The following is a 15,815-nucleotide window of genomic DNA, read 5'->3' on the forward strand; positions in this document are numbered from 1 at the left end:
GAAGTGTTGAGGAAGTTTTCTATATTACAATTGGCACATTACGCGTACCGTGTAATAACTTTAACGATAAGGTTTATATTCTTAACGAATATGCCGTATTCGTTAACGTTAACGTCTTGGATTTGAAAAAATCGAAAGATTCGTCTCGGAGGTTCTACGTCCAACGCGTTTCCTAACAAGAATGAATTTTTAACCGTAAAACAGTAACATCGGACTAATTATATTACCGGTAATAAATGTATACTTGCTTCTTATAACCTTTAAATTTTGTTGAGTCAAGCATGTAAACATTATTTGTTATTGCTAAGAAACAATAGTGAAATGGGTAAATGGTGATCGAGTGAAACTTCCGAATATTTACCGAAATCTATTGTGTAAATAAGTGTTTTACTCACCTTTGCTCTGGACATATGTTTACATGGCAATTTGAAGACACCAGAGACTTCTCGTATATGTTTTATGTATCTGACAATGACCTGACTCGTAGTCAAAACTTATTACGTAATAAACGCTAGAACAACCGAATCTCTCTCTTCCGAGCGTTTGAAAAATATTTAACCAATATACGGGTTCGTGTTTCAAGAAACTAATAGAAAATAGCGATTCTCGCGGCTTCGTGTTCGTGGGATTCGAAGCGTTTCGCGAACCAGCTTTTCTAACGTCGCTCGGAAGTCGAAGAACACCGACGACCGCGAGAGCCCCGCGGCTGCGAATCACCCTCCCTACTTCACTCTTCCCCCCCTCCACATTTTTTCTCCGGGTCCACTTCCTCGAAGCAGGTGATACGCTCCGCGACATCGAGCTTCACGAAAACGAGGCTGCTTTACATTCCGCGGCGAGTGAATTATGGGCAACGGGGTGCCGTGACGCGTCGAGCGGAAAGAAAACACGATCTCTCGTTACGCGTCGCTAAAGAACAAGAATAAAGAGAGGATCGGAGAAACGGGGGAAAAGACGGAGAAGGAAACGGGGAGACTGGAAAGGACCCGTGGAGCGCGACGAAACAACAAAGAACGGGGCAACGGCGACCACTGAGGCGAACTAGACGGTTGGTGGGAGGGGAAATGATCGAGCGACTTCTGCGCAAAAGAAAAGTGGAATCGCCTAGGCTCGAGCCTTCCGCGAGCCACGGCTAAGCAACCGACCGGTAGTCGACCCTGTAATAACCGACGATAACCGACCAGTTCTGTAATCATCGTTCTGCTCGATCCGTCAATACGTTACTGCTGCCAACGGTGGTGACGCCTCGCGTTGTCCGTGAAAACGTTCGAGCTTAAGGAAACGATCCTGAAACGATCGCGCCCCGACCGGTGTTGTCATTTCGCTACCATGGCTCGTTGGGCGGTTCTTGGAAACCCATTCGAAACGAATTCGCCTCACGCGAAGAAAACCGCCGTTCAGAGCGCTTCGTAACGGCCCCGACGTTCTAACGCAATGTTTCAAGTTCTTACGTTATATCGACAGTTCGGAATCGCCGCCGTAACCGAGGAGGAAATAGCAGTTCTCTAACAGCTCTACTCGCCCGTTTCAAAATATTTGGACAACTGTTACGACGACGCTTCGGGCGGCTGAATTACGATGACCTCTTGCGACATTGGCCTTTCGGTAGACTGCCGCGTAAAAGTCAACTTTTCACGGAGATCGAGAAAAAAAATCGGTTAATTTGGTATTTTTACCAATAGCTTTGTTATTTATGATTATACATTACGAGGGGATATAAAAATCGTTTGTTTGGTTATGTCAAGTCTGCTGTACGTTGTAACGTACGCGGACTTTATTCGATACAAAGTTGGGCGTTCTTTAAGCATTTTTAGAGACACTTACCGACATCTGTCACGAAATGTTACAAATAGTTTGGCAGTGATGCGACGTAGCGGATCATGAGGGAGATGTTGCAGCCAAAAGTATTCAAAATAATATTTTCATCGCAAAACATGTTGTTTTATGTAGAAAGTCATATTGTGCACATTGTACCGTGCTTTAGCGTAGTCTTTTCTAACAGCGTTACGAGACTTTTCATTACTCGTGATTTGTACGATACAATATGTAAAACGAAGTTGTAAAATAACAATAATAATAAAGAATAGTTTTATTTCAACCGCACTTTAATGTTTTAATTTTTTAATTTCTCTGTATTAATCGTGAAAAATTTCTACTTATTCTTGTACAATATTTCTAACGAATGCAGAATTATTATTTATAAGCAAAAATATATTTGCAGATGTATATGGGGCAATTCGACAGAAATAGAACAAGTGACTATTACTATATCGTCTTTGTTACATAAATTCAAAGAAAGTGTACACGTCATAATCAGAGTAATTACGTAATTACGTAAAGGCGCGTATAATCAATGCTTTTAAACCCAACCTCAAAATTATCTTCTTTGCCGATAAAGACACGACCGAATAGTCAATAGATCAGTTTTTACAAGGCTCGGTTTTTGTACCGAAACTATCACTTTTTGTAAATTTTTTAAGTAAATTTACCCAAGTATGTAATTATTCGTTTGCTCGAGAGGTTGATCGTGCCGTGTTGTAAAATAATAAATCTTGTACGATAATTCTTACGTGTTGCGAGCAATAATCATTTTTCTCGCCGTGATCAAGAATATCAACACATTTTCAAAAATACGAAACCGTTTATCCACTTCCATTTTATTGCGTTAAATTACAAAATCCATATACACGGTGACCCAGAAATAATTGACCAGTCTATGATTCCACGATAAAGCATAACGTATTTGTCGATAACAGAGGTGCTGTGAACCGTAAAATTCACAGAAAAATACAAACATCGTGCCAGTTTTGCGGATAACACGTTGAAGAGAAAAGAGACCGTGCTTAGCATGCGAGTAACGTTGTAATTGGCACGTCTTGCCGAGACACCAAATGCTCTTTCGAGGTTAGAAGTGCAATGCACTGTTGCGTTCACTGTGCAGTGGTGCACCAGCAGAATGTTTATACCCATGTAACGGTGTCCAAGGAAATGTCTATGAATAGACACGTCGTATTTTTACTGCGCGTCAAATCTCCCATGATCGAAATATTCCAACGTTTTCCATATACGTACGATACACCAAAGCGGTGTACATTTTTCTCTGAACAAAGATTATTAATTTTAAATGCTATACTTGCGTTGGTACAAAAGTGACCTCGGTTAAAAATGGAGAAAAAATTAAATTTCACACTTATTTCTGTTACATGGACCTACTATTAGGTTGTTCGGAAAATAATTTCGTTTTCCAAAATGGAGAATATATAATTTAATAAAATGTCTATACACTCTAAAAAAAATTGTGTTTGTTTTCGCCAGAAAAGAAACGAAATGACTTTCCGAACGACCCAATATATGCTGTAATAATGTAGGAAAAATATATTTCAATGTATCGAATTATTGTCTTGCGTCGTGTAATAGGCATAGTTGACCGATTGGAATTTTTGTTAATAATATTCTCAGCGTGGAAGACAATTTTGGCAACTTGAACGATTTTTGCGGTGAACTCGTTGAACCCGCAAAGAGAAGCGCACATTCGACGAAGGAAAATCGAACTTTCTCTTTCGCATGCTAATTTCAAATACGTTGCACATTCTGCTCGTTTATCAAATTCGTTGTGGTCGAGTATTTTACACTTTCCTGAATTACTATTCGCGGATTTGCAAACGTGAGCTCTCTAAAATTTCATGAACGTTTCAATTCGTACCGATGTATTCTCGATGGTCGACCAATGATGGTCAGTGGACACTCGACGCGTGAAAATCATCGAGCCGACTCTCGCAGATTTCGTCATCGAGTGTACAGAAGATCTTAACCATCTACGTGGCACAACTTTGTTTCAGATTTTTTACATTAATGAAACGAATGCAACCAGTGATGAAATTTACATATTTACGCAATAATTATGAAAATAGCGTAGATATTTCTCTTTCAAAATTTCTTTCATTCTTATACAATACGTTTAATGAACGTAGATTTGCATCTCGTACGATTTAGAAGGGAAATGACCGTGTGCATACACCGGGTGACCCGCCAAAAACAGAACACCTAATTAGTTCCTTTCCCGTTAAAGATGGGAAACATTGTTCGAGACAAACGTTAATTAGCCGCGTAAGGAGAATAAGATGAAAAGATAATTCTTTTCCGAAGATCTTTTTTCTTTTTTTTTTTCCAAAGTAATCAAGAACGTCAAATATTTTCCCACGTAGAACTGTACGTGTACTTCTCTTTATGTGGATCTGGTAATTTTTAAGTTACATTCAGCTATCGTTATTATAGAGCTATTTTACTCTTTACTTAACCAACCGCGTAACATTCCTCGGTTAACTTTGTCGTTCTCTAGATACTTTACTGCAATATTTCTGAAACTAGAGCACGCAAGCCCTATAGGTGTTTTACCGGTTCAAGGTGTACGCGAAAGAAAATTTTTTAATTTAGAAAAATGTGACCAAATTAAACATCTCGTTCTGTTATATTAATACACTAATTATCGGGGTTTAACATTTACCGAAGTACGTTTTTCTTATATTATTTTAAATATGCTATCTCGTTTAATAAATACCTCTATTCCTAAATTTTAACTCAGAAATTTATATAAATATATTGCTTGGATTTTCACGATTTTTCATTTCGTGTCGCTTTCCTTGAAACATTTAATGCAGTAAATATTATTTATCAGTGTGATAGTTTTGCACGAATTCTTGTATTTGTTAAACAAACCAGCGAATTGACCGAAATCTATAGAAACAAGTTACTTTTGAATTAATCGAAATAAACTTAACAAAAATAGAAATTTTCTTTGAGTGAAGAAGGGGACATGATTTATTTTACCATGTTTGTGCAGAGCATGCATATGTAATGTAACATTAAAGTTTAACATTGTAACGGAAGACAAAGTGAGAAAATAAGTTGCACCTGAAAATATCTCTGTGCAATCCCATTGGTCGAAACTTTGGTAATCTTTTACCAGAAAACGATTCGTCTATAACACAGTTCTTTCCTAACTTTTTATCCTTTTCTCAGTTAGAATACATAAAAACGATGCAAAAATTATCCCTAAAATTATTTCAACCCTCGTAATACCACCAATTTAAACAGCTATAGGAGGGTCTACGCCTGGGTCCAAACAGACCCGTAACTTAATCCCTTCGCCTAAAGTATTGTGTAAAACTCACTAAGAAAATCAGGCCAAACATAAGAACCACGGATGAGTCTTGGCCACATTCGTACGTTCGAATATATTTTCTTAGAAATATTAGAAGAAAAAAAACCCCCTTACACAATGTCTTCAAAAATAAAATTCAGCGTGAGAATTGTAGTTTACGACACGCGTTATCGAAACTTAAATCGTAGAGTAAATGGTTAATACGCACAAATATTTGTAATAAAAATTATCTTATTAATTATCTTATTATTAAAAATCAGTCTCTCTAAATTCGAAAAGATCGACAAGGGTAGAACAAGGATTAACAAATCTCCGCAGGATCGAAACTGGTCGCCCCTCCAGGGGGTTCAATTGTACAAAGCTCGCGGTATTGTGCGAATAAAGTAAACATTCGTTTACCGCGGTAAACAAGAGGCGAGGAAATAAAGTATGCCGAGAAGCGAGGGTGCAGTTGAAGTGGCGTATCCGAACGCAGCCCCGGATCCTCTCGTTTAAATATTTCCGTGAGAAACGAAATTGAAACGGTACCGCGAACGACCGGGCACGAAAATCACACATTTTCGGATTCTCCGTTCACCGGTGAGGTTCTATCGCGATCGGTGCGCAACACTTGTCGCGGTTCCCTTGTAAGGGCTCGTTTCGTGGATACGAGCCAGTTTCATTCACTTGGCGCAATGTTCGCCGGCTGGTTGCGTAACACTCCGCCTCGACCACCCCCCACCCCGCCGCCTTTTTGCGGGCGCCGTCGCAAGCCGCGTACATGCAAATCGAGCCTCGCCAGCCTCTCTTTGCACCGGGCTCAAGATTAAGGACACAGTTGTGCAAGACGAGGGTTATCCAGATAAGCGAGTATCGAGTGACCCCTCCGTGCGAATGCATTCGCCGTACGATACACGCGGACGTGTTACGTGGCTTCGCGCGAGTCCATCGTGGTCCGAGGGTACGGAAAAAAAAAAAGAAAAAAAAATGAAAGAAAGAAAAATGTAATATCGATTCGATAAACGAACGGAGAACGAAGAGAAGGAACGACCTCACGCTCGCGGCCACGAGTTCTCGGGACGCGATAACGCGCACGGTTCGAAAGGTGTATCCTTCTCTGTTCTCGGGACGGTCTCAGTGCGCAGGTCCGAACGCTCGGCGCGTGCCGTGTGCGGGTAACCCGTAGTTGCGCTTGTCGAGCATGCTCACCGGACGCCCATCGGCGTTTACCGCACAGACGGTAGTCGCTGAATCTTAACACTAGAACCGAGCAAAGGGACAATTTGACCTGCTTCGAACTTCTTCTTAAAATTACTTAATTATTAATGATGTCATCGCCTACAATATTCGTTGGCAATTATCGAGATAAATTAATGGTACTCATAAATTAATTTGCCCTTTCCTCGTCTAACGAAGATACGTATATGGTCTGATACGAATAGGAATACGTTCACCAATGGTAGTTCTAGCGTTAAAAATAGAATATCTTTCGTGCGAACCGTTCACAGAATATTATTTATCAACGGTTGTGTAATTAAGAATCGAGTAAAAAAAAAGAGTCTGTGTTATTCGTTATTCATTCCGGTTAGAATGTAAAAAATGGAGAGGCGAGGGATCAATGAATTAACTAAAAAGAAGTCGGTAACAGAAGTTTGAATCTGACCGAATTGCAAAATCGTATTTGAAAAGAGGAAACACGTTAAATCGATTTAACGAATGGTGAATCTGAGCAGTAATGAGTATTAGAAGCGGTAGATGAATGAATAAAATTGTAGCTTTATGCTTATTGCAACGTGGAAATATCTACAAAATACGGGAATAGTGCAATAACATGCGATAAACGCTTGTTATCGAAATAAAATAAAACGATTGTACGAATGTTCTTTTTGTACAATTATAAGTAATCGATAACGTAAAAATTTCCAACAAAAGTGGTATGTGCTTTTCTGATAGATTTAATTTTCTTTCTTTTTTTTTCCAAACGCACGGAACTCGTAAAACACTCGTTTTTAAAAGTCGATTTGCAAAGACTGTTACGAATGACGTAAGAAATCTCGAGGAGCCCTCCTCCCCGGTTTTCAAACCGATGATTCGTGTCTCGTGATGTTGGCTACTTTTTTACAGTTAAAGGAAGATTTTTTGTCCCATTCGTATTAATACGACGCTTATCGCTCAACTTTTCCTTATAGTTAATTCTTGGAAACTTAGGTTCACGTGAACCGCTCTAACAGCTTCGGTGATCCACGCCACTCGTCGAAAGGTAAAAGTTTCTTCGTGAAAATTGCTAGAATTTCTCACTTGATATTAAAATAAAACGATTCGGGCGGACATTTGCGGTTGCGCGTAATCGATTTGTAGAATGTAACTTTTCGATTTGTTATCGAACTTCTATCCGACTTCCGTGACACAGTGTTTGTCGTTGGAATGCAAAAGTTCCTAAATAAGATAATCGTTCAAATTTTCGATATCACTGAGAACTGGACGATAAGCGGTTAACGCGTCACAGTGACAAATACAATTTGCTATTAATCTGTCTGGAACAAAAAAAATCTGTGAAATTATCTCGAGTTTTATCGTCAAGACGCTGTAAGGCTCGTAAACTGCTCGTGACACGCCACTTGAGACCAATATTAACCGACAAAGTGTTAATTTGCTTCTATTAAACTCCAAAGTTGAAAGAACGGTACTGACCAACGATGGTTCAGTATACGATAATCTCGAGGGCGTTTAAAGAAGTTAGAACAGTGGTTTTCAAACTTATTCAAAGACGTCCACTTGGGGGAAGAGAAACAAAAAAGAAAATCTTTGTTTCAAAATTTATACATCGAAACACTGTAAATCGTTTCTATTGATTCCCGTTCATTGAATGTTAAATACAAAATATTACCTATGGAAAGTCACTGGTCCGATTAAATACTCGCAAAATACAAATACTAACAAATATATTCACCACGTTAGGTAATGCAAATAATGCGGCGCGAAACAGAAAATCACCAAAGTTCAGGTAACGTATTTTGTATAATTCTCTCGAACTAAAATATAGAAATAGGTGAATTTATTAAACGGATGTTTAATTTCTCGCGTTAAACACTGTCGTGCAAAAGTTTACTCCACCAGTTGCGTATAAATATTCGTAATTAAAATACTCGATAGCATAACGCGACAATATTGTCGCAAGATCGATGAATGTCAATTTTAATTTATTTACACGAAGCAATTTGTTCCCGAAGAGATTAAAATTATACAAGAAACCATACTCTCTTACTGTTATATTGGGTCGTTCGGAAAGACGTTCCTTTTTTGTTTTTTTTTTTTTTTTGTGAAAATGAAACACGATTTTTTTAGAATGTATAAACGTTTTATTAAATTACATATTCTTCACTTTGGAAAACGAAATGAACAACCTAATAATTATTCCTAAATATAGGAATATTTTACCTAATAATATTCTCCATTTTGGAAACTTTTCGTTGCAACCTAATAATTATAAATGTACATTATAAAGAAACACGTGTTATTCATATATATATCTCTACATGAAATTTTCTTGCGCGTTCCCTTTGGATTGCAAGAACCTCGTATGCATACACTATATATTCTCCATTTTGGAAAACGAAATGAACAACCTAATAATTATTCCTAAATATAGGAATATTTTACCTAATAATATTCTCCATTTTGGAAACTTTTCGAGCAACCTAATAATTATAAATGTACATTATAAAGAAACACGTGTTATTCATATATATATATCTCTAGATGAAATTTTCCTGCGCGTTCCCTTTGGATTGCAAGAACCTCGTATGCATACCGTGAAAAACGCTAGATCGTAATCGATAAATACGTCTGGTCGCACGGAACGTTACAACGTCTTCGGAATCTACCGCTTCGAGGGATTGGGAGTACGGGTTTTCGCAACGAAACGATATTTCATGGATGCTCGTGTTTCAACGGATACGCTCTCTCCGTGAGAAAATAAGAATGCCTGCGAAATCAGCCGCGGGAGAAGGTTTCCTTTTATTCTAAGGCGTAACGGACCGACGGATTGGATTATGGTGGTATCGAATTACAACGTTCGTTCGGTCCTCGATAGTTGGGTCTCCGATTCGAAACTGTACCTTTCATCGAAAACAAAGGGAATGCGTACCTATTCAATTAATCGCACGGGTGTGCCGTTAAACCGAATTTTCACCCTGGAAATTATAGATAATGAGAAACGAGATTTAGGTGCACAATAGATACGGTAGATTTTTACACGCGATTGGACCTAAGAGTACCAATAGCGGTCGCTTGGTACCATTTTATTGAAATTTATTGGGAAAGGATTTATGTGCTTCGTTCCGAGGAAACTTTGCAACTTCTTTGACTAACAGTATCGAGTCGATTGTGGCGTGTCCTTTTTATTGATACAAATGGGTAAAATTTGTATCCAGATAAAAGTTTGGAGCATCGAATAAAAGATAATCTCTTTATTCGTTACTTGTTGGTTAAAATTTAGAATTTAGGTTACAAAATGAAATATTACAACAAAAAAAAACGAACAAATCGAAATTAACTGTCCAATTTAATTGCTGTTAGTTTTATTTGAATCGAATGGTGCTCATTTCTGTTTATTGATGTCTCAATTATTTATTGGAAGAGCTCGGGAGAGATCAAAATTCAGACTTACCAAGTAGATTTTTTTTTTTTTTATATTTTTTTTTACTATTGATTGAGAATTCGTATCCCGTTCGTTTGTCTCGATACGAACTGATAGCATTAATATCGTGAGAATGCAGTTTATGAACGATTTTTCTCACAGGATGAATATTGCTCGTAAGTATTCTTTATAGCTCGTTGCAGTATATGTACAGTACGGAAAAAGAAAGATCAGAACCTATTAGAAATCGTATTGGGTTAGATGTTTTGATTAACACTGTTTCGGTGTTCTTCTTACAATATATAGGCTACTAAAATCTCGTAATTCCAACATATCAAAAACGATATAAATATTGATGCATTAACCGTTTCACTGACCAAGCAGTCAAGGTTGGTTGCATTCACATTCTTTACTTCAAAATTGGAAAATACTCGATGACGTGTCTTCGTTCGATAAAAGAGCAAAGTATACACAAATGTTAGCTGAGTGTAGAATCGACAAGCGAGAATGTGCTTTTGTTTTTTAAAACAATAAAGAATGCAGCGTAACGATCGTTTCCTACATTCGCTCGCCAAAGATTGATACCGCCATTGTAGTCGAATGAGTAAAATATGACTAATTAACATTTACTTATAATCGAAGGTTATAGAAGTAGTTTCTTATGGAAGAATTTTTAACGTTTTGTGTGCAAAGTCTGCGCAATAAAAACAGAGTTAGGTATTATTCGAATAGATATTTATATGAACAATTACTCGTATATATGCGCACAATTATTTGAATAAAATAATTTTATCTGAACGAAGATTCGGATAAAATAGTTTTGTCTAGATAATTATTTGAAAGAAATTGTTTTGTTCGTTTCGTAAGTAATTTACGAATAAATAACGTTCGTTATTCGCGATCTCCAACAATAAGGAAAAAGTCTTTAATATAATACAAATTTTATCGAATACAGATGAACCAATAAACATTTATTCGTTATGTAAACGATAATAGAATCTTTTATATACTCGTGCACGCGAGTCTTGTGAATGTATGTGGTGTTTGTAATGTGTACGACGTTCTGTGCGTGTTTTATGCGGTGTATGTTATGTTATATGGAGTGTGTCGTGATTTATGAATAGTGTTATATATGATAAAAAAGAAAGCGTAACAAAAATATTATCAAATTTTTTGGAAACTTGAAAGAAATGTATTTCAATAAAAATTTATTTCACGTATTACATTACATACGCGCAAACACATATTAAAAAAATAGCTGTGAAAGACTTATGTCACAAATACATGCGCGCGCATGCATAAAATAAGTATTATCGTTTGTATAACGATTCGTCCAGTCTAGATTGTTTGAAGAAACTTTTACTCGGACAGTAACAAATAAAAATTATTCATTCTCCGCATAAAATTGTACACAACACTATTTTGATAGAATTTGTATGTAATGCATGTTTCGTATGTAAGAAATCAAATAATTTCGTTAAATAATTAAATTATTTATTAACATTGCAAAAAAGGATTTCTGGAAAAATTGTTCGTCAAAGACTAGTTTTTCAGTTTCATATTGTCGCATCGATATTATATCTCGATAAGTAAAATATTATTTTGGTAAGTTGACATTATCAGTTAATATAAATGTTAGTTTACTCTCTGTTGTTATTCTCCACGATACACAAAACTATTCGTCCCAACCAAACTGATGCTTCGATAAAGTAACCAATGAACCACATGTGGTACATGGTCTATAAAATGTCTTGTTTGCTACAATGGCCACGCGTATCTAGATTTCGCTGAATGCAGCCAGAGGATTGCCTTACGTATCACAGAACTGTAGTCGATACACGGATGTGTAAGCGATAACGAGTACGGCCTTGTGTGTGCTTACGCTGGACGATTAAGTCCGAGGACTTGTTACACGAATACGTACACGATAACGACGTCGGTTTTATTGCTTATGCTTGATCATGTACGAGCAAGAAAAGAGCATCTTTGAACGACAAAACGGCCCGAAGACTTTTCAAGCTAAAGGATGCAGTACGTCTAAAGCAGTATCGCAATTTCCTCAACCCCTTGTCGTACAGTTTACTATGAGTCATTTTCCAATTACATACTATTTGATTATTTTGAATAAGTTCGTGTACATGCACTGATGCTTAAAAAGGTACAGATTTAATGCATTTAAATAACATCGCGTTTCACGTTATCCTAAGTTCAAATAACTGTACAAAAAAGGGGACGATAATGGTAAAAGTAATGGCTCTTATAACGACATTCTAAACGGGGTCTGAAAATCTAAGATCAAAAGCTACAGACAAAATATCGGTTTACCGTATTGGAAGAAATTTGAACAGACGTCGAAAAATGTTATTCGTCACGCTGAATAAATATTTATTTTAAGAGATAAAAATGCCATCAGGGCTCGTAAATCGAGCCTGCAAATAAAATAAAGTTAAAAATAATTTGCGAACTTGTTGGTTCGCAGAAAAGAATAGTTGAAAACATACAGTTATTTGTCAATACCAACATGTCTTCTTTTAGGTACAAATCCGTGATAATGTCTACGAATGCTACAAATTTCTTAACAATGAGCATGCAAGGAGAAAAGATTGACCAAGAACAATATCTCTGATTATAAATATAATTAGATTTGATATTCGAGGAACTAAAACTGTCCAACGATGAAATCGAGGCGCGTAAAATTGTGGAACGTTTCACAGAAATCGCGGCAGCCGACCAGGGACTGAAAAGCGCGCGAACGAAAGCAAATGTGCACGCGCGGCGTTACGTAAGCGCGAACACTACGCGTTGGAAAATAAAAATCATTACGGGGCAGACAGACGTCATTCCCAGAAGCAACAATTTCGCTGTGCCAGCGCTCCCGCTCGCGAATCAGAATCAACCGGACGCCTCTATGCGCTGGAACGCCCGCGCACGTTTGCGCGAAGCGATGCGCTAATTTTGAAAGTACCGTAACGCGTCGACGGCGAACTTTGGAACGAAAATAAAAATCGCCGATGCAATCGCCGCGGCGCTATCGCGAGTCTGTAGCTCCCGATGATGTTTGTCTGAACTATTCGTAGCCCATGCCACTCGCTCGCACGCTCGCGCGCGCATGAGACGCAGGAGAGGGGGAAGACTCGGTCTCACACGCGCGCGAGCACGCTGTCTCTCGTTCGCTCCTCCTCCTCCTCCTCCTCCATAGCTCGCGGTCGATGATCAAGACGTGCGCGTGTGTGTGCACGTGAGTGTAATAATGCGCAGCAGCACAGATGCTGTTGACCTTGCGTTAAAAGCGCTGTCGAATCCGTGTACAGCGATCTCCTAGTCGGTCGCGTTTTGCACCAACGCCAGAACCTCCGCGTTAAGGATATAAGCGGCTGTTACACCAATCGCGAAAAAAAAACTCGTCTATATATCGCCGCTGATGCAACGAAAGGCGCTAAGCGCGATCCCGATTTCCAATTGGCGGAATCCGACTGACGATGCGTACTGTGCCAATCGGATGCTGGAACGCCTCTACGGTAACGCGGAGGAACTTTCTCGCGCCGAACGTACGTGACTGACGAAATTTGAATTTAAAAGTCCTGCTGGACTCCGGACAATAAAATATAGTAATGTGTTTACGATGGAGAAAATTCATTCGTGCACTTTAAACGACGGGTAGAGATTACAGTGGCTATAGAATACATATGCAAAAATCTTGGGCATCTGCTAAGACGGCTTATCGCGCTCTGCGTGTTATTTGCGTAAAATACGTTATTATTAGAGATGTAACCGCGCAGTTTTGTTAGCTTCTACGGGCCGGTTGATCGATTTTTGGAGAGCATAGCTTCACAGCGTGTCTCTGCAATGAGCCTTTAAAGTAAAGGAGAGATACCCTTGAAAATATTCGACGAAGAATCTTCAAAATACAGTTATTCTTGTAATATATCCTTCGATGCCCAGAATTTAACTCTGTATAATAAAATAAAATAGGCCGGTTGCATGATTTATTGTCAAAATCAATATCAAAATAGTCTGACGACTGATTTAGATTTATCGTCAGGATATCGTGATATGTGATTTTTTAAAACGTGGAAATACGCCTTTAAGGTGTATTAAAGAGAGTGGCGTATGTTTTTCTATTAGTAGCTTAAAGTGATCCGGAAAGTTTTAAAGCATGCACCGATACATTTTGCTCAGAGCCTAACTCGGTATAATATTTATGTAGTTTTTTTTTTTTTTTTTTTTAAATAAAGTAATACACTTTTTTGAATCTACGCTTTATACTTTATGGTTTAATTTTTCGTTGAATAAAAATTAGAATTTGAATTCTAGAATAAAACATCTCACAATGAACAAATAGAAAATTAACTGTCCAATTATATAAATGTTACGAATAATTCGTTACATGTTGGCTTTATTGGTGATCTTGTGATCGAATAAAATTTTGCCTATTTTTGACATTTATCTCGTAAGGAGGCAATCTTAAACTTTGAACTCATTAATTATTACATAATACGCACATATACGTGTATATTTATATCCCTTCTATTTTTAGGATAATGTCTTTGTAATATAGATTAATGAATGGCTATTTATAATATGTTGCAACAATTGCATAATATTTGTTTTTAAGAAAAGCTTTGTATCAAGCACCAATGAGTGCTTTCCCCTCCAAATACATACCCGTTAACGATGTCACGCGAAGCGTTTAATGATCATTGATATTGGCGTGGTATTGGGCGATGCTAATTAAACCAATAATGACTGTTACGATGGTTCAAGTGTCCTTTGTCATTAAAATTAGCTACATCCGAAAATAAAACAAATGCAAAAGAGAAGGAATCGCGATACATTAACACTGATAAAATTATAGTCCGAAAACGCAATCTCTGTTATTTAAAGGCTGATAGAACGATAGAATGATACGCGATACGAATGAAACTGATCCTGCCTCAGTATCCTTGATATTGTTGTTCGTGGAGTATTGTAATATCTTCCTACAATGTGGGTACTAAGTGCTCTATTACAGATTAACGTTCGAAGAATGCATGGCTCGTTATTTATAAACATCGGTATCTGACGTTCGTTTCTTGTCGACAAGTCCCGGAAGCATTTTCGAATTTCAAGGTTGAATCAGTCTCGGTAGCCATTTATCGAAATTTGACCTAAAATAATCCTCACACTCTGGATCGTTGGATTCGTCTGTGTACAAGCTATAAACTTGGACTTAAGAATACGCGTACTTCCCTTTACAAAAATGAAGGTGACCTTCAAAATTTAAAAATAATTCCACCTGGAACAATCTTACGTCGACAAAAAGATTTAACGAGATTAAAATAAGTTCGATCCGAATCGTATTTTTCACTAGTTTCTAAACTGATAACACCTCGATAAATCGACGTCTTGGAAGTCGAATGTGAATATTTATCGGATGTAATGTTTCACGCGGACCATTTTGATCGGTTTATTGCGCAACGCTTACCGTAAAATTACAATTAAAAAAATATATCGTGTAAACGCTTCTTGAATTCAAATATGTGGTGTCGGTGATATTACAGCGTTATTATCGTTACTGTAGAAACATTTATACTGCCGTACAATTGTTATTAATGAGGTGACAGTATTGTGCTTTATGAATACACTATACAATACATATACGTATATACGGAGTGTATGAATTTGAATAGCACCTGAACCGTTGCTTAGTCGATAGCTATAAATATTGCGTCACAGTGTCAATTATAGTAAAATAATATTCTTTCGAATTATGAAATAATAAATAACATCGAAAACGACTTGTACACTATTAAATTATAAAACAAAAACATAAAATGAATTATATATATTTTGTATTAAATTATGAAAATATATCAAGTGAACGTGCACTAATAGATATTATTTTTTAGTCGACACGATTTCAAAAGAGTTTGTGCACTGTACATACGAAACCTTAATTGCCACTAATTCCTTACAATTTTATTCAATTTACTATTAGCTCTTTTCTAAACAGAGTATTAAAGAGAAATTAAATTTACAAGGCCTTAATCACGTTCC

The 15,815-nt window shown here is 37.4% G+C and overlaps 1 protein-coding gene across 5 annotated transcripts in view; it reads right to left on the minus strand.

Moving 5' to 3' along the window:
* Positions 1–15,815, minus strand: part of LOC143143504 (uncharacterized) — a 109,492-nt gene that overhangs the window by 79,040 nt on the left and 14,637 nt on the right. The window lies entirely within an intron of this gene.

This window comes from Ptiloglossa arizonensis, chromosome 2 (assembly GCF_051014685.1).
Source record: "Ptiloglossa arizonensis isolate GNS036 chromosome 2, iyPtiAriz1_principal, whole genome shotgun sequence".
Lineage (NCBI taxonomy): Eukaryota > Metazoa > Arthropoda > Insecta > Hymenoptera > Colletidae > Ptiloglossa > Ptiloglossa arizonensis.